We start from the raw sequence: 24,629 nt of genomic DNA on the forward strand, positions 1-24,629 counted from the left end.
AAAGAGGTTCAGGGCCCAGATCTGAACTCCCAGAAACCAGTTTCCAAGCAAGCAGCATTCTCTTTCCTTCTGGAGGCCTGATTGGGGTATCAACACTAAAGCTGATATTCCTCACAGAAAAGTAAAAGGAAGAGAGCTCTTTGTTCTTTTAATTAACCGGTTATTACGACCGTTCCAAAAGTAAACACTCCTGTCTTGCCTTGTTTTCATGCACAAAAATAAACAATGTGCAGAGTGGTCTGATCTGCAACAGCTCTCACATTTGCTCTCTCTCCAAAGACTCCATTGCCTTATTAGGCCTTGTCCCGTTCTCTAATTATTTTATTTGGGATGTTTCACTGCCTGGTTAAGATGTTCTCATCCTTGGGGCGAGGCACTCTGCCACGGGGCTTCCTCTATCAGCCACAGAGGCATGGGTCGCTCGACTTGTCCTTGCTGAAGAGCTGACACTGTTTGCAGAGAGTCAGTGTCACAGAGGCAGGAGCTGCGGAAAGAATTGCTCAAACTGGACTATTCTTCCTAGAAGAGGGCACATCAACAAAGGGTTGGTGGTGCTAAGTGAGCGTTTTACGGGGAAAAAGTGCTGTTCTGGGGCAGGTAAAGTTCCTGTGTGAGCTCCTTTGAGACCCCTCTGCTGGTACAGGGGGCAGTGCCTGCTTCTGGTGCTGCACACTGCTCCCAGCTGTTTGCAAGGAGAACGGAGCCAAACTTGAACCCTATACAGTTCATTTCTCCTTTGCAAATATGTGTGCCCTGAATTAATAGGGAGAGGGCAAAATGATATGATAAAATGCTGTATTTGAAGAACCAGCAGTGCTGATTTTAAAAAGTGATCCTGGTCTCACAGGGTCCTATTACACCTGTCAATTAGTGCTGCTGACGATTAAAGTGCTGCTCTGTTTGCAGATAGGGACTTGCTAGTCACTGATTAAGCAGAGTCTGCCTGGGACTCTAATCACACCTTTGCCATTTCTGCAGGCTCTCCCATACATGACCTTGTTTGTCTTGATTCTACCCCAAATCTTGGAAAGTGAGGGAGAGAGGCATGGCTGTGATTCCTGTTTTACAGGACTCGTCTGTCCAGTGTTAACTGGGAAATGACAGAAATGGGATCAGAGCCAGGCCTCCAGCTTCCAACATCATGCTATCCCGGGAAAGAGAAGAGTGTCTACGAGGGGCTCAAAATTTCCTTTTTCAGTGAAGATGAAAAATGGGATCTGTGGATCTTATCTTCCTGTAGAGCAGTGGTTCTCAACCTTGCTTGCACAGAAAATCATCTGGGAGCTTTTAAATAATACCTTTGCTGGGACTCCACCCCAAGCCAATTCAGTTCTCATCCCTCGGGGCAGGCCTAGACATCAGTATTTTTCAAAAGCTCCCCCGGTGTCTCTAATGTGTAGTGTGAGAGCTAAGATTCGCTGCTTGGGAGTCATAATCAAGAAAACACTGATTGCATTTTTTTTCCAATTTCAAGCCACTCTGGGAATGTAGTAATGAAAAATCCTAGTAGCAACTTTACCGGCAGCCTCAGAAGATAGGCCCTGGCCTTGGTTCTTAGTAGGGATTCAAATTTATCCAGAGATTGACTGACAGATAGGATGGTAAAGAAACACTTTTATAACCTGGATCTATAACAGCAGAGCTGTCAATCCAGAAACTTTGTGGGATAAATAAATTACATTCTGATCCCTTCACACCTTTTAATTACATTACCTTAATAGTTTTACGACCGAAGACCAGAAATTTAACATGTATCATTGATAATGATATCAACACGTAACCATTGTTTCTCTTCATTAAATAACTAGGGGTTGATTTTCCCCTGCCTTTTTTTTTTTTTTCAAATAATAATAATCTATTATTTGGATGCTCATGCCATCCAAATAATCTATTTTTCAAATAGATATCTTTATTCATTTCAAGGTTAATTTAGTAATCAGCTTTTGCATACATCTATTCTTTAAGAGTGAGGCTTCATAAGGATATGTATATGTAACTAGAATGCTTTTATATTATTATAATTAACCTATTACCACCAAATCTGTGCTGGGGATTTTTTTTTTTTTTTTTATGATAGTCACACAGAGAGAGAGAGAGAGAGGCAGAGACACAGGCAGAGGGAGAAGCAGGCTCCATGCACCAGGAGCCCGATGTGGGATTCGATCCCGGGTCTCCAGGATCGCACCCTGGGCCAAAGGCAGGTGCCAAACTGCTGCACCACCCAGGGATCCCCTGTGCTGGGGATTTACATGAAAAATTTTCTTTCATTACTTTATTGTTCCTCTTGTTATGAAATTGTTTAAAATATTCACTAATTGGCAAGTTTGCTTCTGTGTCAACCCCTGTCCTAGGCTTGAGGATCACACATAGGCATATGCCATAGATGTCTCTTTACAACAGGGAAATGCCATGATGCAGATGTCGGAAAGCAGGAGTGAAGAAGGGGTGCCTGGGTGGCTCAGGTGGTTAATCCTCTGCTTCTTGATTTTGGCTCAGGTCATGATCTTAGGATCATGAGATTGATCCCTGAACGGAGCCCTGCACTCAGTGTGGAGTCTGCTTGAGATTCTCTCTCTCTCCCTCTCTTTCTGCCCCTCCCTCCATGCACTCTCTCTCTCTCTCTCTCTCAAAAATACATAGAGTGAAGAACACAAAAACATTAAAGAGGACTTGATTTTTCATGGAGTCTACGCAAGCCATTTCTTAACAAAAAACATACCTTTGGTCTTGAATCTCCAAATCAAGACATTCATCGAGTTGTTAGATGTATGTTTTCCATATTTTATGTCACAAAAAGGAAGTTTATGAATCTTTTTGTTCTTTTGAAAACACTTACTATGTTAACTGTATGGTACTACTGTCAATAAAATACGACTTTATATTTGCTGAATTAGATTTTCTTTCTGAAGCTTACCAAATATCTAAACTTCAGGTTAACAATACCTTTTCTAATCTGCTTCACTTGATACTGCAGCCTGGAATTCCTTTCCAAATCTTGGTATATCAATTTCTATACCAATAAAATGGTGGAGAAATACCTGATATCATTTTCTCATAATTTTTTGAGAAATTGAATCTGAATTTTTTATTTTACTCAATTTTTTAAATTAAAAAAAATTAAAAATAATCTCTACACCCAAAGTAGGGCCTGAATTCATGACCCCGAGATCAAGAGTTTCAGGCTCTATCGACTGAGCCAGCCAGGCATCCCTAAATTTTTTAAAATAATAGTTTCAGAGTGTTAGTCAGACACTACAGATTCTTAGGTTAATGACATGTAAGAAAACATACTATTAAGGCCACTGAAATCATTTCTGAGAATTAAATTAAAGATGTGTCAGGTAGCCCATAACTCTACGTAACTGTCAATTAAATGGACTCTATATACCCAGTGACTAAGGCTGTCCTCAAATGTCAGTGAGTGCCCAGTGGTCTTAATACATTGCAATCTACTGGCCTGAAATAATTAATGTCTGTCCCTAAGCAATCTATTTCCTGTCAGAGCACGGCCAGGGCACTGACAATAGAGTCCAGTGAAGTAGAGGATCGTTTTTCATTAATTTTGATTTTTCCCCATTGTTACAGGTGCTTTGAATATTAAGTCTTGGCCTGATCAGCAACTCATGCTATTACGATTTAGCCATTTTTCACATTTCCCCCTCATGACATATAAAAATGGAAAGAAATGGCATTTGAGTGTACGTACTTTTCTGGTTGTAGAATCTAGACAGTTGGGATTATTGTTTCACATTGTGCTATATCATATTCAAAAAAAATGTTTGCTGAGGGACTGCTCTTAGCAATGTGTAGATTGGGCTAATACACTCACAGCACTATTAATGGATTATGTTATTAGGAAAATATGAAAAAGCCATAGACAGAAGATCTTTGTAAAGTGAAGCAGGAAAGTCAGCAGAAATTGTCTTTAAATGTCTTCATATATCTGTATCTTTTCAAAATGCAACAATCTTTAAAATGATGTTGTTTCACCCTATACACAAAAGCTATCGTTTCAAAAACCTTTGATTAATTTGAGTACAATCAAGGGCATATGAGATAGCTGCCATTTAGTGAGCCAAAGCAATCCAATGCCAACTGCAATAAACCCATCAAGCTGTCATCGAGTCAAGCTGTGAGAAAGAGGACGATTACAAGCAATAGTTTCCTTCAGTGGTTTCATAATTTCAATTTTTTTTGTTACATTTCCAGATTTCCAATAGTTATAGTAAGAATGCTTTAGTAGAGAAATATTTTCCCCAGGAGTTACTATCAACAACTTCGTGTATTGGTTTTTTTCCCCATCATTGATTCAAGTATAGAAGCTCATCAGGCAAGAAATATTGTGATTACAAGTCGTATATAAATTATTTAAAGGGGTCCAGCCAATCAAAACAGAGATCTAAGTGACTATTTTCCTCTTGATGCCTTGTGACTCCTACTCAAAAAAGCAAATTTCTGATTGATAGAATAGTTTTGAAGTTACTTCAAAAAGGCCATTCTTTTGGAAGGGAGGAGGGTCTTGATAGGAATGGTTCAAATCCTTCAACAATAACTCTTTTATGACAACTTTACAGAGGAGAGAAAGAAAAAGACACCAAAATAACACCAAGGGGGGGGGTAGGGGGGAGGAAGTGGTGGGGCGGGGGTGGGTGGGGTGGGGAAACAGGGATGGAAGGGAAAGCTTGTAATTAAGGTCCATCCCTGAAAAAAGAAGACTCAAGCATTTGGTGCTTCTTCACTTATTCCAGCTCTGGCTAAAGAAAGTAATCACTGTCGACCAACTTGTTACCCAAACACTCTCACTCTATAGCCAGTTTTTGCTCATGCCATCCAAATATTTAGCACCACTTAGCACTACATAGTCACCATCTTGTGTGATTTCATACTTTGTCACCTCGAAGAGGCAAAATGCTCGTTGCTTCTCACCTACCTCCATTCAATCCTTCTACTGCCTCCTGAGATTTTTCTTTTTCTTTTTTACCTTTTCTTAGATGGCATATCTTTTGCCTCAATATTTACATACAATTATATGTCAAATCCCTCACTAAAGCTAATACTGATAGAATAATTCAGTTTGTATAGAGTTAGGGGAAATATTTTCTGGAGTCACCTAGGAGATCTGGTGCTCCCTCTTTTATTTCCCAAATTTAAACACAGAAAACCTGGAAATTCTCAAGGACTTAAGTTGTCTTCCAAAACTGCCAGGAGTAGACGCCTTACAAGTAAAAGTGCATTAAAGGAAATCATTACTTTCTCCTCAAAGGACATCCTGCAAGTGTCATACATTTCTCGTATGTTAGGCAGTATAAGCAAGATAGGAAGCTGCATCTCCTAAGTCAGGTGCATCAGTGGAAAAGTGAAAAACCATGTAAAACCAGCATTCTGAACAACACAGAGAATAAATAGACTAGTTTGATACAGCCTTTATTTTTATCTTAATTTTTGTAAGGGCTCAATTCAACAAATACACTGAATTTTGAAATTACAAAAATGTAGGGATAACGAATATTAAGGACACCATGTCTTCCTTTAAATAAATCTCTCCTTTAAAAGTTTCTAACAGAGTATAACCCCCCCCCATTTTTTTGTGACTCTAACTTCAAATACTTCACCAGACACACCCCAACTAGTTATGCAGTCTCCATTGCAAAGTTTAAGGATTTTAAAGTATCAAAATGAAACAAGAGGTAATAAACTCACTATTAAGGCAGTTAGCTTGGCAAGTGATTTATCTCTTTTCCTTTATCTGCTTAGGGCTTTTATTTCACTGTGTGAGCAAATTTCCACTGACAAGTAATTTTTGGAGAACAGCCGGAAGTGGGTGATGGGAGAAGGGGAAAGGTTTCCTAAGATACCAAAGACCCGAGGAAGAAAAAAAAACCCACACAAATCTGATAGAGTAACATTTATGGTCTCAAAATAATACACCTTCTCTAGTTTCCTATTCATTTACCAAAGAAAAGCTCTCTTGGTTTTCAGCTCTCATTATGTAATAGGATGTGTAGAATAATTCGGACCAAGATAATTTTCTGGAGTAGATGTATAAAAATCATTCTGAGAAAAAAAAAATTCCCTGAAATAGTAGAAACGTGATCTCTCTTCCCCCCGTGCTTTCAAAGATTCTCTTGATGACACTACTTTGTAACTGAGTATGAATTCAACCAACAAAGGCTTGTATGTCATAGTAGCTTACGTGGAAACTGAAGTACTTAAGATATGTGAGATGCTATCATTATCCATTGGTGTTTGGCCAAGTCTTCTGAGTAATTTAGACATAGTAGGCCTTCAAGAGATGAATTTCATTCAGTCAGTTTATCACTGCAGTCTCCGTAAGTTATTTTTGTTTCAACACACACATATGCTACTCTATTTTAAGCTCTTTGTAAAACAGCTGTCTAAATATCTCACATGGAAACCACTTCTTGGCAAATAGAACAAGGCTGCTACAAACAGGTAAATTGTGCCGCAAATTCATTTATTCATTCAATTTATAAATATTTACCCAGCGTTCAGTAGTACTAAGCACTCTGCTAGGTGCTGTGGCATTTTAAAGAATAATTAAGACAGAGTTGTGTCTTCAAGGAATCTAATTACAGACAAACGATTATAATGTGGGATATAAGATGAGAACAGTGACAAGATGCCAAAGGGAATTCAAGGGAGAAGAGACGATTTCCTTCTAGCAGATTCCTGGAGGGCTCTAAGGAGCGAGTGGCATTTCAGCCAGGCATGGAGGGATGAGAAGGGAAAGAGATACTGTCTGGTTAGAATGTAAAGCCACTGAGTGGAGAAAGTATAGAATTTGTTTAAAGAATGAAAGAGTGTCCAGTTTGGCAAGCGTGGGAGGAGAGAAGGGAAGTTATGGGAGGCAAGCAGCAACCAGCACTGTAACCTCTGCCATCTAACCATGGCTGGAGTGGATCAATCTGAATTTCCTCAGGGAATAGTTCATATGACTAATAGGACCGCCCGACCTGGGAAACTGATACAAAGATGACAAATCTATGGCTATTTATATTGAATTTTTTTCTTTAACAGGTTAAAATATGCACTTATATCTGACTATTTTTGGATTTTTGGGTTGTATTGAATAGGGCATAATGTTCCACAGGAGTAGAAGAATAAAAAAAAGGCCATGATATAAAATACAGAGCGCAAAAACATGATCCACTTAACCGCATATGCTGACACTGGCATTCGAGAAGATAATAAACCAATAAAAATTAAAAAAAATAAAAAGAAAAGACACAAACACCCTGTTCTCCAGCTCTGGCACATAAGAAAGGGATATTGTTTCATAGAACAACATCTCAAGGTTCCCATTAGAACATGAAAATATTTACAGCACTGGTGTTTTTGCCATGGGATTGCAAGTTTTCCTTGCAGATATTTAAGTTCTTAGACTTTTGTGAGCAATGGCACATGGTGTGAAGAAAATGGTATAATCAAAGCTGGTGCTGAGGAGTAAATGTACCTTGTCCCAAACTCCTGTTTTTAGAACACTTGTAGTTAATTGTGCCTATTACCACTAATCATGGCAAGGAAATATGAAATATTCTTATACTTATTGTAGAACTGTCTGCTGAAATAAAAAATAGCCCAAATAATTGATGTTTTTTTTTTACTTCTTAAATTAAGAAGTAAAATCAAACTGTTCTGGGAAATAAATCACTTGACCAGCAGAGGATACTCTTCCCTATATGGAAAGCACAGCCAATGGTAGTGATCTCAGAGTTAGGAGTTTGAAGCTGCTCCAGCCTTCTTCTCTAGATGCCCCATACTCCTGTGGGACAACTTACAAGCTCCACAAATCTGGATAGCCACACACCCACTGGGCACAAACCTAGGTAAAACCCATTTTAATAAATATGTTTTATAGAAAAATTAACTTGCTCAAGAATTACGTTCATCAATGAATATTTTTCAGTTTTGTTATTAGTAGAGACTGGAAAATTTAAAACATACACACATACACACACACACAACATTACTACAAATTCTGATTTTGTTGATAAAAATCCAGAGGTGTACATGATTCTCCAGGGAAAATTACAAATAATCTCAATAGAGTGTCAATGAAATTGTAGCATATCTTTTCTCAATGGCTGGGGAAGTACATTGGCAAAAAACTGCCTCCCCTTAATCTGTGTTCCTTTTACTTTTTGACAGCTGAAATATATTGCATAAGAAATGGGACTTTCATTGAGCTTCTTTTTTTAAAATTGTATTTATTTATTCATGAGACAGAGAGAGAGAGAGAGAGAGAGAGAGAGAGGCAGAGACACAAGCAGAGGGAGAAGCAGGCTCCATGCATGGAGCCCGACGTGGGACTCAATCTCGGGTCTCCAGGCTCAGGCCCTGAGCCGAAGGCGGCGCTGAACCGCTGAGCCACCTGGGCTGCCCTTTCATTGAGCTTCTAAACAACTTGTTTAATTTGCACATGTGACATTAGTAGTTGCATATAATTTTGGATGGGAATAGACAGATTTGAAATGGAAATAACTTGATAATGGACAGAGCCACCAGTTAGAGTTGGTTGTTTGGCTAGATTTGGAAGTTGGTTTCAGAAGGCAATACCATTAGGTGTGCAACTGACATCAGAAGGAATCTCACGGCAGGTGACAACAGGTACAGCCATGTAGGCAGGTGGTCCTTCAATGGCTACTGCCTGGGCAAGTGGAATTCCAGAGCCTGATGATTGTCATTAAAGGTAAATTCTAGTAACAAGTAGGGAAGACCTAACCATGGATGTGGAAGTTGAAGAAGCCTCACCTATGAGGGCTCAATAAGAGAAATGGAACAAGCAGAAGACATAAATTAAGAGATTTATCACCAGGAGCTGTCTGAATGTGATTGCAGGGGTCGGCTAAGCAATTCCATACTCCGTAGTCCTATCACAGGAAGGGAACAGCCAGGCACAAACTGACACTGCAGTCCCCCAGCAAAACTTCTGAGGAGTCTCAATTCTATCCTTAAGCCTTTCAAATGATTGGATAAGGACCGTTCCGATTACCATAATGTTCCATACTTTTAAAAGTAGATGATTATAGACTTTAATCACATCTACCAAATACCTTCACAGTGATGCCTAGGTTAGTGTATGAAGGAATAACCAGGGAGTATATAATCCAGCCCAAACTGATAGTCCCAATTCATGTCTGCAGAACTGAGAAAGGCAAGGTGGGAGATCCCAATCCTGGAGAAATAGTACACCTAAGATAAAATAATGTATGACTTTTACCAAGTCTGCTGAGTTAAGGACAGAGTTCTTGGAGATAGAAAACGAGGGCAGAGGGTCAAAAACCCAAAATCAAGACAAAAGAAACCAGTAACAAACCACAACAAAATCGTGAAACTTCATAAAACCCCAGCCTATGGGGGCAAGGAGATCTTTAGGAGTGGGACAGTAGATCTGGACCAGGGACAATTTTGTGTCACCCCCTCCCCACTGGGGGCATTTGGCAACATCTGGAGATAAAACACTGGTAGTGACAAATCGAGGGAGATGTGTGTTACTGGCATTTAGTAACTAGAAACCAGGGATGCTGATGAAAATTCCTATAATGCACAGTATTCACTCCCACAATAAAGAATCATTCAGCCTCAGATGTCAATAAGCCAAGGTTGCAAACTCAAGAATACAATGAATATAGGCAGAATGTACTTGATATTCAGTCTAAATTAATTCCTGACTCTTATGTGACTATTGACTAGCTACAGGACTCATGCAGAAGAAGGAAGATGAGGAAGCAGGGGGCAGGATCAGCTCTCTGTCTTCTCTGGAGGCATTATGCCATAGTGTGGAAGAAGCAGGAGTTCAGATGAAAGAGTCTTAAATTCAAAGCCAACTCTAACATCTACCTCCCATATAAATCTCCGGCAAGATGCTTCACCTCTTGGAGCCGGAATAAACTCATCTATAAAATGAGGAAAATACCATTCTCAGCTTGTCATTGAAAGAATTCTTGATATTACCAAATAAATATTACTCTTACCCCAAGAAAAACATTTGGGCAGCTCTGGCAATAACACAGCCAAGAGACGATAAGAGCATAAATTAAGTAATGACACTACTATTGTGCGGAAGGGATTTGACTTTAGAAAGATTTCTTGGAACCTACCAGACTTGTTGAATGAAGAGGTGGATGGGAAGAGAGAAGAGGAGCCAAAGATGACTATAGTGGATGGATGCTCTTACCATGAACTGAGATACGAAACCCACAAAGAGCACCCAGTTTGTGGGGGAAGATGATGACATCAGGTTCAGACACATAAGGTCTTGAGTGCCTTCAGGACAGCTGGAGGGAGATCCAGTGGAACACTGATGTTTTTCAAGCCACTTCCACACGTATTGTTCCACCGAAACTTTGATCCTCACCACAATCTGATGAAACAAACTGGCTTTATTTCCCGTATTCCTTCGATGACAAAGTTGAGGCTCAGAGAGGCTAAGTGAATCATTCAAGACCATGCAGACTAGCCATTCTTCTTGGTTCGAACCCTGAATAATAGATTTTAGAAAGGAAAGTGCTGAGTGTGAGAGTGGCAAACAAACGAGGGATAAGCTTTTGCTTTAGTGGGTTTCGTCTTTGAGGGGTTTCACCTGCTTCTCAAAGGTTGTGGAGGGTTAGGAAGAGTGGAACATTCAGGAGGGCTCTGGGGATGCGTCTAGCTGAGATACCTGGAGAAGTCGGTATGGACTGGTGAGGGCACTGTAAGTGGAAATACTTTACAGATCGTTAAATACATGAACAAAGGGGATGGGAGAAACTTGAATAAAAAATATTAGCATGCATTGCCAATTCAAAAAAAATTTGCAATGAAGATAAGTCATCTGTGAAATGATAATGTAAATCAATGGAAAGATATGAATGAACAAATTTTGATTTACCCGTAACTTTTTAGGAATGCATTTACTGAGACACATTTTAATCTCAGAACATTGATGTTATTTCAATTCCAATAGCAATGTAAACCATGCTGTTCTGAGGAAGAGCTCTGAAAAGGCTGGGTGTTCACAGGTTTGTTTTTCACAGTTGAAATGTTTCTGAAGACTTATTTTTGGACGTGAGACACATATTCAAAAGTGCACTAAAGAGACAGGTTTGATTTTTAATTTAGATTTTTCTGGATCTGAATTTCTGAAATTTTAATTCGAGCACCCCCCACCCTCTGTCTAGTTCCTGGGAGAACGATACATTTTGGTCGCCTGGGCAGGGGTGTGGTCAGAGGACCTCTTGCTCTTGGAGAGGAGAACACCTTCAAGATTCAAGATTCAAGGAGGAGGCGGACTATGTTTCTAATAATCTTCCATATTCTCCTAACATCGCCACTGTTCAAGTTCCCTGCATTTTAGGGGTAAAGTATGTAATTTTTATATTGCTGATATATCATGCATGTCCGCTATGCTTTTTCATGGTACTGCCAGAGTTGAACATGGTATTTCTTTACCATTTTACCCCATCCCTTCTGTATCTCTGGTTATGCTTCTTTCTTAGCCATAATTAGGCATGTTTTCCTCTTTCTCTTAAGTTGTCTAATCAGGTGTCTCTCTTCTTGTATAGGTCTTTAATTATACTTTCTACTTTTGGTAAATTTCATTAGCACCAGTTTTTAACCATCATCAAATTTCTCTTTGGTTCTTTCTCTTTGTCCTTTTGTCCTTCCTAAACTTTTGCCCTTTGCCTCTTTTTAAAATTCTCCTCCCTTCCGTCTTTCCTTCTTTCTTTTCCTCCTCCCTTCCCTACCCTCCTCTTTGCTTTGCTTTTCTCTTATGCTTCTCTGATCACAAATGTTGTTAGATCCCGAATGTTTCATATGACAATAAGACCAAGATATTTTGGGGTGTGTGTGAGGGGGAGATCCTTTGGGGGGAGGTCACTTTTTGTAAATTCTTTTATATTTTATCTGATTATGACCAGAGAAAGTTGCCCCTATAAAATCTCTACTTTAAAAAATGTGTTAAGGCTTTTTTTCTTTTGACCAAATAAGCAATGGATTTTTGTAATTATTTCATATAAACATACGTATACATTAAGAACATACATATTTAAAAATCTACCTTTTTATTTGAGGGGTTGTGTATGTATCTATTAAATAAAGCTTATTGGTTGTGTTGTTCAACTTTTCTGTGTCTTGACTTATTTTTTTGTTTACTTGATCTTTCAGTTCAGAAAGATATATATTTGAGAATGTTCACAAAGCTGATGTTTTTATCAAATTTTCCTTGCATTTCTAATGTTCTTCTCTGTCTGTTTAAGGATTTTGGTCCATATTGGTTTATGGACAGAATTTTAAGTTTTGTCTTTATAAATCAAATACTAGATTGTATCTTTTCATAACACCCTCTGTCTTGCAGTTGGCTGTTGGCTGTATATCATGAGTACTGCCACTCTTGCTTTTTCTTTTTTATTTTTTATGTCTAATATATATTGTCTTTTCTTTAATTCTGGATTCTTTTATTACTATTTTAAATGTTTCCTTTTAAGGGGGTGGGAATGGCAGGGGGAGAATCTTAAGCAGCCTCCATGCCCAGTGCATAGCCTGATGCAAGGCTTGATCTCATGACTCTGAGATTCTGACCTGAGCTAAAACCAAGAGTCAGATGCTTAACTGACTGAGCTACCTGGGGGCCCCTAAAAGTGTTTCCTACAAGCACTTTAAAGCTGAATTATCTTTTTTAACCTTCTCTAAAGCCTTTCCCTTTTAATAGCATGTGTTCCTTTATGTGTGTCTAGTGTAGTAATAGAAAAACTCAATTTTGTTCTTTCCATTTCTCTCTGTGCTATTACATATTTTACTTTATATTTCTTCTTCCTTGGTTTTTCGGGTTTCATCGAGTTACCACTTTTTTCTCCAGTTTTTCCCTTACTAATTGGAATTTCTCATTTTCTGTTCCCTTAATGTTTGCTTCCCCTTCCCCAATTCTTATGCAGACCCATATTTATCTACTGTTCCTTGAAAATAAGATACTAACTACCTCTCTTACCTCCCACGACCTGTGAGATGAAGCTTGTAGAATCCCCTGTCACCCTTCTTCCCATCCTTACATTCCTCTCCCCCAATAGGGACACCCCCAAATTGGAGGTTTTGTTGGAATTTTTATTTATTTATTTATTTTAATATTTCTTTCTTACATTGATTCCCTTTTCCTTTTCTGGAATACCACTTGTGGAAATTTTGATCTTGCTGGATCTCACTTCCTACTATCTTATCTTTTCCTTCATATTTGCATTTGTGTACATCAGATCTAGGTTTAAGATAAAAAAACCTCACATGTTTCTTTAACTGTGCCAATTTGGATGTCAATGCTATCTTTCATTTCTTCAAAGATCTCTTTATTTTAGAGACAGCATGCAAGCAGGGGGAGGGGCAGAGGGAGAGACAGAGGGAGAGAAGCAGACTCGTTGCTGAGCGTGAAGCCTTGCAAGGGTTTCAGAGGGGCCTTTGACTGGGGGCCCAATCTCAGGACCCCAAGATCATGACCCTGGGATCATGACCTGAGCTGAAACAAAGAATCAGATGCTTAACCAACTGAGCTACCCAGAGCCCCTAAGTTTCTCTTCTTCAACCAATCTATTAGATTTTTAACTCGTACTATTCATATATGTTTTAATGTTTGTTTTGTTGTGTTTGGTACTGTGCTTGGTTCTTAATTGCTAATATTATGATACTTATGTACCCACAAGCCCAGCATCTGCTGGACATGGGAAAGGCAGAGAAATTGACATCTAGAGTGAAGAGAGAGTGGCTTGTTAAGGCCTAGGCACTATCTCCCAGAATCTTCTTTACATGATGCTTTTGAAAACATATCCAAAAGTGGTCTTTGAAAAAGATTTTCTGTTTGGGTTGATCTCTCTCTAAATATAAATTACCAACACAACTAATTTTGACCATATAAACTCTGGAGTTAGCATCAGGTAGATATAAATAATGAGTTCAAGTTTTCCTAGACTTAAAAGAGCATTGGAAAAAAAAAAAAAACTAAGAAAATAATATTTTATTCATATTAGTTTTTACAACCTTAGAATAGTAAATTGAAATTCCCTATTTATTCTCTAGGATATTGAAAAAAAAATTAGTGTTTCTATAGTTCTCATCAGATCTCAAGGTTTAAAAAATGCCACCTGGTTTGTGGAGAAATTTTCAGGACACTTTAATTAGCCCAACTAGTTGGTCTGATTTATGTCATTTTGACCCAGACTTTAATTCCTACTGGCTACAATGAACAGAAAGAAAGGCACAAACAAAAAGAGAATTCACTCCAGTGAGACATGTTATTTTTAAGGGAGTAGAAATCAACCATCTTCAAAGAACAATATTTGTCCTGAGCATTAAACATTCATGTTTAACCACCCTCTACCCAGTTTTCTTCAAGTAATTCACAGTCCACATATTTATGACAATGAAATCCACAGTATTCTACAGGCCAACTTTTAACTCATAACTCATTTTCTTGACTTTTAAAGTACTTTCAGAACTTTTGCATAAATTTATTCTCAAAGAACTTTTTGGCCAAAATGTTGGAGCTAGTGTATCTAGAAAGACACAGCCTTAATTATCACTTCTGTGGGGCACCATTGAGAGGAATTATATGATGCATTTTTTTTCCAGGCTATCTGAAACAGGTATATATAACAAATATAACAGTGAATGTGTGTGAAATATTCACAAGATACATAAATAAGAATAATTAGGGGGGAAAAAAGGTATTCAACTCTTGAGGTAGAAAAATAGCCTGTCAAGTGATTCTTTCAATTTTGAAGGCTGCTATCTCTAAAATATTCCATGGTGCATATTCATATAGTTATAGGAAGGACATTTGGTTTGGCAGACAAATTACTTGAGTCAAAATAATCCAACTGACTCCAAATTCCTAACTGCTTGCTGCATATCCCCATATGGTGCTTCTGCCAGTCTTCCAAAATCAAGTCATCCAAATTTGGATACATTTTCTTCCTCTCTTTCTTCATAACTCATCCTTCCTCTCTCATTCTCTCTATGTATTGATAATTCCATCTAGTCACCCAAACTGGAAAAATGGGAAACCTACCTCATCTTCCTGCATTCTGTAATTCCAACTTGCCTGTCCCTGAACATCGTAGGCACCTGACTTTGGGTATGCTGTTCTTTAACCGAGACTTTTCCAAACACATTTTACCTGAGGGAAATACTGTTCCTTCCTCAAATCTTACTTACAATGCCACTGACCCTGCATTGGTTATCTTGGAGTTTCTTAATCTAAATTTCACAGTTCTGTCCCCTACACTTTCATGGGTCCTTGTGAATGTATTCTAGCTCTTTCTGTCTACATCTTGTTCATTTTACACATACATGTCTGTCTCTTATGGGATAATAAGCTGCAGTGTCTAAGGCTTGGGTGTCATTGAACTTCTGATTCTCATAGTTTAAATACAGGGCCCTATATAAACCACATAATCATCAATAAAATATATGTTGATTCTAGACCTATCAAAGTGCAAATATACTCTCCCCCCTTCAAAATCCAGAATCTGTGACAAGTCTAATAATTTTGGAGAGAAGGAAAAATAATTTTGGAGAAACAGAGAGAGAAGGAGATTTGTATGTGTTCATTATTCACTAAGTGTCAGATATACCAGTAACCCAATTTCTTGTTTCTTTTTTTTTATAATAAATTTATTTTTTATTGGTGTTCAATTTACCAACATACAGAATAACACCCAGTGCTCATCCCGTCAAGTGCTCCCCTCAGTGCCCGTCACCCATTCACTCCCACCCCCCACCCTCCTCCCCTTCCACCACCCCTAGTTCGTTTCCCAGAGTTAGGAGTCTTTATGTTCTGTCTCCCTTTCTGATATTTCCCACACATTTCTTCTCCCTTCCTTTATATTCCCTTTCACTATTATTTATATTCCCCAAATGAATGAGAACATACAATGTTTGTCCTTCTCCGATTGACTTACTTCACTCAGCATAATACCCTCCAGTTCCATCCACGTTGAAGCAAATGGTGGGTATTTGTCATTTCTAATGGCTGAGTAATATTCTATTGTTTCTTTTGCGACAATCTTGCATAGCTGTCATTGTTCTTCCCACTTCAGCTTGCAGATACTGAGGTTCAGAGTTTAAGTAACTTGCCAAAGGTCAAGTTGTTAGTAAATAAACCAAGTGATTTTGAACTTACTTCTGTTTGACTTTAAAGGGCACTGCTTTTCTACCATACTCTATAACTATGGATCCTGTGCTTACTTCCTTTTATATAAATTTTCCTATCCACACCCCTCTTCTTCCACTGAGTATGGTAATGGAGACCCAGTAATCTACTTACTTTCTCTTGATCCTTCTTTGTATCAGTTTCCTATTGCTGCTATAACAAATTACAGCTTAAGCAACACAAGTGTGTATTTTATAGTTCTGGAGGTTCAAAATCCACAATGAATTTTAGGGAGCTAAAATGAAGGTGTCAGCAAGGCTGATTCCTTCTGGAAGCTCCAGGGGACTTTGTGTTCCTTGGATCTTCTAGCTTCTATAGGATAATGGCCATATTGCTCTCGTCACTGATTTGTCAACACATGACCTTCTGCTGCCTTTGACCTTCCTGCCTCCCTCTTAATAAGGACTCTTCTGATTACACTGGGGCCACCTGCATAATCCAGGATAATCTCTCCATTTTAAGATTCTTAATTTAATCGTATCTGCAAAGTCTGTTTTGCCACATAAGGTGGCATTTGCAAATTCCTGGGATTAGCATGTGGACACCTTTGGGGGGTTATTCAACCTACCACACCTTTATAATTGAATTATGTGTTAGTAAAAATAATATCTTTCTTCGGTGTAGTAGTACAGGAAACTAAATGATGAATAATAGGGTTGTACCAGGAATTTCCAGCTCAGTAAGTAGCATGGTATAACACACAATTAAAGCACTTGGCCACAAACAGAGACACTTGTTTAAACAGACACCTAAACCCTGGACAATTGTGAAATATATTCCTAAGTACTATTGACTCCATAAAATTCAAAATCTACCCAACACTACTTGTGCAGTGGCATATAAGTGATCAGAAACCTCCATAGCCATTATACTTTAGAAAATAAAGTTATGTTATTTAATCCATTTTGCTAGGTAGTGTTGCTTTTTGAATTTAAATAAATGCCCTATGGTCAAAATTCCCCACATAAATGCTCACTTTTCCTGTAAGTACAAGTATTGTGTTTCTAACTTTGTCTCTTACTCATCTGAATGGTAAAATGGCTCTCTTAAGTTCTCTCTTTGTTAGCTTCTTCAAGTGAACTAATCACTGGAGCCACTCATGTGATAGACTGGCAGTTAAAAGACTCAAATGTCAAGATGTTTTTATCAGTCACATCAACAGTAACTTTCAGATTGAATAGTTCTCTGGTTTATGTCAAATCTTTGGTGTGGATTTTTTTTTTCCTTCCTAAAATAGAAATTGCTTAGATGCTAATATAAACTACCTTGTCCAATTCTTCACCCATCTCATCCAGAATACCTTTCCCCTGTTAGTGAAAAAGGATGATGGGACATATTATCCTGTTGCTGATGAACGCCCATTAGCCTTGAGAAGCAAATATACCCCCTTGTGCGCCTCCACTATGTGATTGTAATAGAATTCCATTTCGTGGCTTGCGGAAAAAGAAGTGTTTTAGAGCCAATCTACGTGTGTTTTCAAATTTCATACCAATATACATTCAGCTTCTGAGCTGCTCACTTGCTTGCTGGCATGTATCCCATTTTCACATGCAATTTCTTTATGAATTGAAGGGAGTATGTAGGCAGACATCTAGCTGTTTAGGAAAATAAATTTATATATTTTGAGCATGTGCCTTGCTGTGGATGCAGGACAAATATATAGCTAGACATCTCCAACCACTAGTGAAGTTTTATTTTTAAAGGTTGATTATAGAAAGTAATATTCTTCTCCATGCCTTCCAACCTAAATGCTTCTATTAGTTTTTTCTTTACTATTTAAATATTGCTCTGCTCCATAATCAGGAATATAATGACCTATCTAAAATGCCATATGTCATCAAACTATTTGGCAGCACAAACCTATTTGAGACCCATTATTTAGTGACAGTGGTGTATACTTGAATAAATAAACTTCATTATCTATATGCTCAAATCCATGAACATCTGTGAATGAAGAGATATAGCATATTGATTTTGCTATGGTCCTTCACTGCAATGTAGGTGGCATTACATCAGCTTACAATTTCAATGGTCTGCTGCAGTTTAGAAATAAAAAATCGTTATCTGGAAACCTCTCAAATCAACTGAAATGTAATCAATTTTTTATCTGTGGTTAGGCAGTGGAAGTCAGTGGTGGATTTTCTGTCCTCAAGGCTCCGGTCCTCTTGTTAAAATATTTAGGGAGCACCCATGGGAAATACTATACCTAGATTGAACCTGTTTACATTAGGAAGTGAAAAATCTGCTCTTTGTATCCTGTTAGCCACAAACACATTCTCGTCTCAGAGTCACTTTCCCTGGGGGACTCTGGGGTATAGCTCTCCTCTGGTTACTGAGCACCCTTCTACTGCATGACTGAAGCCAGAGGGACTTACTACTTCAACCTTGATTACTATTTGATTTCAGCATACAATTTTACATCAGGTAACCTTACCTCCCATTGGTAGCGACATACTAATTTGACATCAAGCAGCATTCTCAATAACGTGATTTTGATGATTATGTATATTTGATGATTACCCAACTGAAAAATATGAAAGCATGCCCATGATTGGCCACATGTCTTAGGTAAATAACTGTCACATTTAATAAATTATTTTTTTAATTTTTGTTTACTCATTTACCCACCCTTATTAAGGATATGTTAATGTTTAAACATAGTCACAGTGGTGGGAGGGTGATGGATTTACATACTTTCTCATCCAGGAATTTACAGTTCGTCTAGTAAAAAGAAAGAGACAACAACTATGTTGTAGAGCAGACAATGGCAAGTGGCTTAATAGAGTTGTAAATAAAGAACTATCAGTTTTCTGGGATAGTTCTCAGAAAAAAGAATGGGGATCAGAGAAGGCTTCATAAAGGAGGGATATTTGCAATGACATAAGTGAACACTGAACAGTCACTGATGAGTACTCTACTGTGTGTCTGGCAGTGCTAGACATGACGGAGTCCAGCAGGGGAGAAAAATCTTAGGTAAGACATGACACAAAAATTAATGAATTACAAATACGATAAGTCTATGAGGAATCACAGGGTTTGATGAGCACATAGAACTAGAGGTCCTAATTTAAGGATTCTCTGATTATGGAGTAGTGAAGTTGAGTGTGGAGATAGATAAAAGTAGAAGAGATTGATATCAAAGTGGAATGAAGGATGAATAGAATTAAGACCCACTTTGTCCCAAGACACATATACAAAATGGCTGCCATGATCACGAGAAACACAACTCTTCGGAGCTTAAGTGAATCATGCAATTCATGACTAGGCATAAGAATTTATAGTTCTGGAAAGCAGGACTGAAAAGGGGGAAAGTGAATTCCTCATTATTGGTCCCCAACTATAGGCCCATCATTATATCAGGTTTTGAACATGCATTACCTCATTTAACCCAAAATGTTCTTACTTTATAGATGAGAAAAATAAGATTTTAAAAGTTGAATGAGTTCCCTAAAATAATACTGCAGGTCTGTAATGGTTGCATTGAGAAAATGAGAGGGTATCTGATATTTAGGCTGGGTCATAAGAGGATATCTTAGAATCTGAGGGAATCACTGGTACTGGAAAAAAAGATGTAAAGAGATGAGACTATGCTTCAAAGATGGAGAGCTGGATAAGCACAGGGTCAGGGCTGGCTAGAAACTATTTGGATAATTTTGCACCAATGTAAATGTATCAGTGAAATTTGGAAAACGGAAACAAGATGTGAGAGAGTATAAAATGCAAAATGTAAAATTTGCAAAAACGCAAACTACTGACTCTATATTGCTTCAGAATACAGCCCCAATTCCACCACACTCCAGAGCAGAGCTTCCCCAGTGGATTATAAATGGCCAATGAGATATTTATGGTCTCAGCTCTCAGAGTGGAGAGAACTTGCTGGATAAAATATCTATGTATAAGGAACAATTGAACATTGAGAACACAGAACCTCTCAATAGAACCTCAGAACTCAAGCTGCTCTGGGGATTGGGACTATCTTCCTTGAAGAGATAACCTTTCAGTTGGCATTTGGATGAAGGCAGAGGAAGGAAAGTGATGAGGGGTGGGCAGTGCTATAAGGGAGGGCTAGAGGGTACCTACCAGGTTAGGGGACTATAAGTAGGGTAAAAATCTGAGTCAAGAGGCTTCCATTGCAGGGAGGTAAAGATGGCCAATATGGTCTGTACTATACTCTTGTAATAAGAATAGAGGGGGCTGGGTGGGGAATATGAACTTTTGTGAAGGATGAAAGGGTCTGGGTCTTTACCTGAATAGCAATGGAAAGCCATTGAGTCAATGAAGGTTTTAATGGAGGGTGGGGTTAATATGATCAGATTTTTATTTATAGATAACTTTGTGGAGAAAGTATAAACACAGGAAGAATCTTTTAGAGGGCCACTCTAGGTCCAGATTTGGCAGTATAATTAGAGAGAAACATATATTTTTGCAGATGCATAGGAGGCTGGATGGAGGTATATGGGACCATAAGGGAGGGACACAAAATAGCTTGGTGGGCTGCGGAATTGAAGAGAGGTGAGAAAAAGCTTTCCAGAGGCTTCCTCAGAGGCTCTCATTTTTTAGTTCTTTTACCCCAAAGTACAGTTAAAATGGTCTTAATTTGTTGAACACTCTCCATGGATCTGCCTTTCCTATATTTCTTTGAGCCTCCCTGGAATAGCTTTTCCTTCTATAGCTGCAGTTCAAAATTGTGTTCATTCTATAAGTCCCAGATCCACTGTCACTTCCTCCATAAAATTTTACCTAATTTGAAGTAATTCCTCCCTTCCTCTGCTTATCATCTCTACATCAGCTTTAATGATCCACATACCTCTACTTGTATATTCTTCATATTTTCCCCTCATATTATCATTCCTGTGTCAATGTCCCTCCTCTAAAGTTCTTGGATGGACCAGATCTTGTATTTTACTCATCTATGCAAAGCTTGCAACCAGTTGCGGATGGACTGCAGCAGTATTTGTTTTTGACTTTGCGAAATGTTTGTTCTGTTTGCCAATTCCACATAAAAGCTCAGAAGCAAAGGCTCAGCCATCAGCTGGAGTAGCCGTCTGCCCTGTGATCTCCCACCTCATCATACCTTATTGTCGACTCATTCACATTACTAGCCTGACCTGAACAACTTTGAATTTGGGATATTGGCTATAAAATTCCTACTGAATTTAACCAACAATTGTGTGTTGAGTTACGTAATCCAGGACTGACTGTTTAGGTCATCTGAGGGAAAATTTTTCAAGTTGTCACTTCAGGGTCATTATCTTGGTTTAATGGTGGTGCCTTTAACTAGAGGGAGGGGGATGTGTGGGCAAAATCTGATAGGACCTCTTTGTGCTTAGTCTAAACCTCAATTTCCAGTGTAAAGAAATATAAATGTATGTGAGGAAGGAACAGAAGGCTGGATAAACTCTTGACTGAATTAGCATAGCTTGCTTGCTTTGTAACTTTTTGGATGTATGTGGTAAACATGAGGCAGGGGGCTGGTTTCTGCTTGGTGGAGACCATGTTGTAGATGACTTGCTACAGCAGAGTTAGTATGGCTTTACATACCTGGTATTTGTTTGAGAGTCAGAATATCTTACAAGCACGCATAATAACTGGTTTTAGTGATGGAGACTTGACAGTTTGGAATTCTTCCTAACATATCTGTAACGATGAAATAAGGATATATCATTCTTAATTCCTCGTGCTAAAAAAAAAAAATTCCTCGTGCTCCAATGTTATAAAAAGAACCTCTCTTCTAATGATATGCTCTTCCAAATGATTCAGATTTAACACTCCATTGGTGGATGAAGAAAGTAAAAATAAAACCCCCTAAAATGGAGTAATCACAGAAGGAATTAAAATAATTTCCTTGACATTCCTTTGTATGAAGCATGCTTTCCTGTTAAAAGATAAACTGAGGCATATTAAATTTTTAAGTTTTTAAGAATTTGTTTGAGCCAAAATTGATTTAAATAGAGGGCAGCACCAAACCAGAAGTGGTTAGTGGTCCACAGATAGGACCCAGGGAAAAGACCTTCATCACAGGGAGGACAGAGAAGCAAAGCAGGGACATTATTCGATTGGCTATAGCTTAAGTGTTTGCCTTATTTGAGAAGCCTAGTAGGCTGTTTGTTGTTGATTTTCTTAAGGTTTTTACTTCTTAACCTTGAGACACTGCAGGCTGAAGCTTTGGTTTGCCTACTTGGGTGGTGGAGGTATTAGAACCACCTCAGTCTAATGTCCTCCTTATTTAATTAATTTAACACTTTCATGCATAAAATGGAATTTAAAGCTTATAAAACATGTTTTTGAATCTTTGGGAATCCTGGTATTTTTTATAAATAGAATTATTAAGAGTTCAAATGATAAAAATAGATAGCTAGAGCATCTGACTGCTCAGATAGGTATAAACAGATAATTAAATGTGTAAAATTAAAAAAAAATATATCAACAAAGTTTGAATACCTCACTGACAATGCAGAGACCCAGGGAAAAATGCATCAAGACAGAGACTCAAAAACAGTAACAAAAGGTAAAACAGTTTTGAATTTTTGATCACGGAAAATTTGAAGTTTACTTTCAAACTCAAACCTAGTTATTCAGAATAAATATTTCCAACTTCTGATCCAGAGGTCTATTTTTTTTTTTTTTTCTCCTCTCAGGCTATTTCTTGGCTCCAAAAACTGTGATTGTGATAAGAAGTATTGTGTTACAAAGAGTCTTCTATGGACACAACAGATTTTATGGGCTAGAGGAGATTCCAGTGAGTGCAAAGTTATGGCAAAATCTTTATATCCTGTGAGGTTACATAATTCTTTCCGTAACGTCCTGGCTGCAGACATTTATATAACTTGTCCAGCTTCAGCAACTGTCTCAGAGTTCATCTGGTAGGAACACAATGGCTATAACAGTACCCATTATAGCCACTATTCTTCTCAATTGTAAGGGCACAGTGAAATCGAGGAGATGAAGCTGTGCCTTGATTGGCTGTTAAATTGCGATCAATGAAAAGTATTTGTGCCATAATTTTGCAACCACGCAAGACCAAGCCATGCTGGTGGTAAGTCACTGTGTGCATACCATCAAAGCTAAAGTCACTGGGATAACTAAACTAAATTTTCTTTAAGGCAACTGGGTACAATAGACATTATATTTAAAAAAAAAAATCTGGGCATTTTTCTGCCTCCTGGTTAAAAAGAAATAACAGATGAACAAGGACAAACTCCAAATACGAATGGTGACTTGTCTCTATCATATGTTATGAAGAAAACCAATGCTAGTCTTCCCTTTTAATAGTAAATGAAAATGACAAAGGGCCAGATAGTAAATATTTTAGGCTTAATGGGTCATATATGGTCACTGCTACATATTCTTTTTCTTTTTTTCCCCCTACAACCCTTTCAAAAATGTAAAAACCAGGCGTTCAAAAACAGACCATAGCCCAGCCACTTGGCTGTGTGCAGTTTGCAGACCCCTGATGTAGATGAATGCTCACAGTTGTGAATTTTAATAAAAGTCTCTTTTGATCTCCTGTACACCACCCGTGCCCATCCCCCTGGAGCAATGACCTGGAGGGGATCTCGAGTTTTAGACTGATGCTTGAAAACAGGACCCAGGGATATCTACATGAAGCATGGCTGGAAAATAAATGTAGGCAATAGTACTTGTTGTGCGAATCTGCAGACTTTCTCGGCTTTGCAACACCTGTCACTATTGATCTCTCTCAGTCTTGTAAAGGGTCTTAGAGAAAAAACAAACAGGAAAAAAAAAAAAAAAGATTTCTTCCCAAAAGTCCACAAAAAAGTTGAGAAGACTCCCTTCCAGACATACACATACACATTACTTGATCACTGCTAATGACTACATGCCAAGCCAGCCTGTCTACTATAATTACCTCGTTGTCCAAAAGAGCATTATTGGAAGCTGTGCTTCATCGTAACCTTGAACTAGTTCTTCTCCCCTCTCAGCTGCTTCTCAACTCACCATAATGCAATTACTTGGATATCTTGCTGTTATTTCCTTTTTGGCAGTGGTTATATTTAAGAAAGAGGCTTTTATTTTATTTTATTTTATTTTATTTTATTTTATTTTATTTTTTGCTACACTGAGTTGTCACATTCTAGATATGCCAATGATGTAGCATTACTCATAATGATAAAAGGAACAAAAAAAATTGAGAACCTACTATATGCTAGGTATTATTCTAAGTGCTTTGTATAAATAACTCATATAGTCTTCACAACAACCTGAAGAGGTAGGTACTACCATTATTTCCATTTTACAGAAAAGGAAGTGAGGGGCAAGGGTTAACCATAGTCACTTGAATTTTTCCTTCTACACCATACTATAGGTAAGTTATTCTAGTTCAAAGAAATTTTTTATTTCCCCAAAGCCCAAAGCATACTCTGGTTGGGCTGATGTTCTTGGAATGATTATTTCCAAGGCGATTTTAGCCATA

At 38.1% G+C, this 24,629-nt stretch overlaps 1 long non-coding RNA gene across 2 annotated transcripts in view; it reads left to right on the forward strand.

Annotated features, from left to right (window-relative positions):
• The first annotated feature begins 6,112 nt into the window (after positions 1–6,112).
• Positions 6,113–24,629, forward strand: part of LOC112675262 (uncharacterized) — a 76,368-nt gene continuing 57,851 nt past the window's right edge. Inside the window, exons 1-2 of one of the 2 annotated variants that reach the window (XR_003145842.3) lie at positions 6,113–6,453; positions 11,181–11,363. This is a non-coding gene — a long non-coding RNA (uncharacterized LOC112675262). The remainder of the gene's footprint in view (positions 6,454–11,180; positions 11,364–24,629) is intronic. The other variant, XR_004805889.2, reaches the window with a different exon arrangement.

The sequence above is a fragment of the Canis lupus genome, chromosome 16 (assembly GCF_003254725.2).
Source record: "Canis lupus dingo isolate Sandy chromosome 16, ASM325472v2, whole genome shotgun sequence".
NCBI lineage: Eukaryota > Metazoa > Chordata > Mammalia > Carnivora > Canidae > Canis > Canis lupus.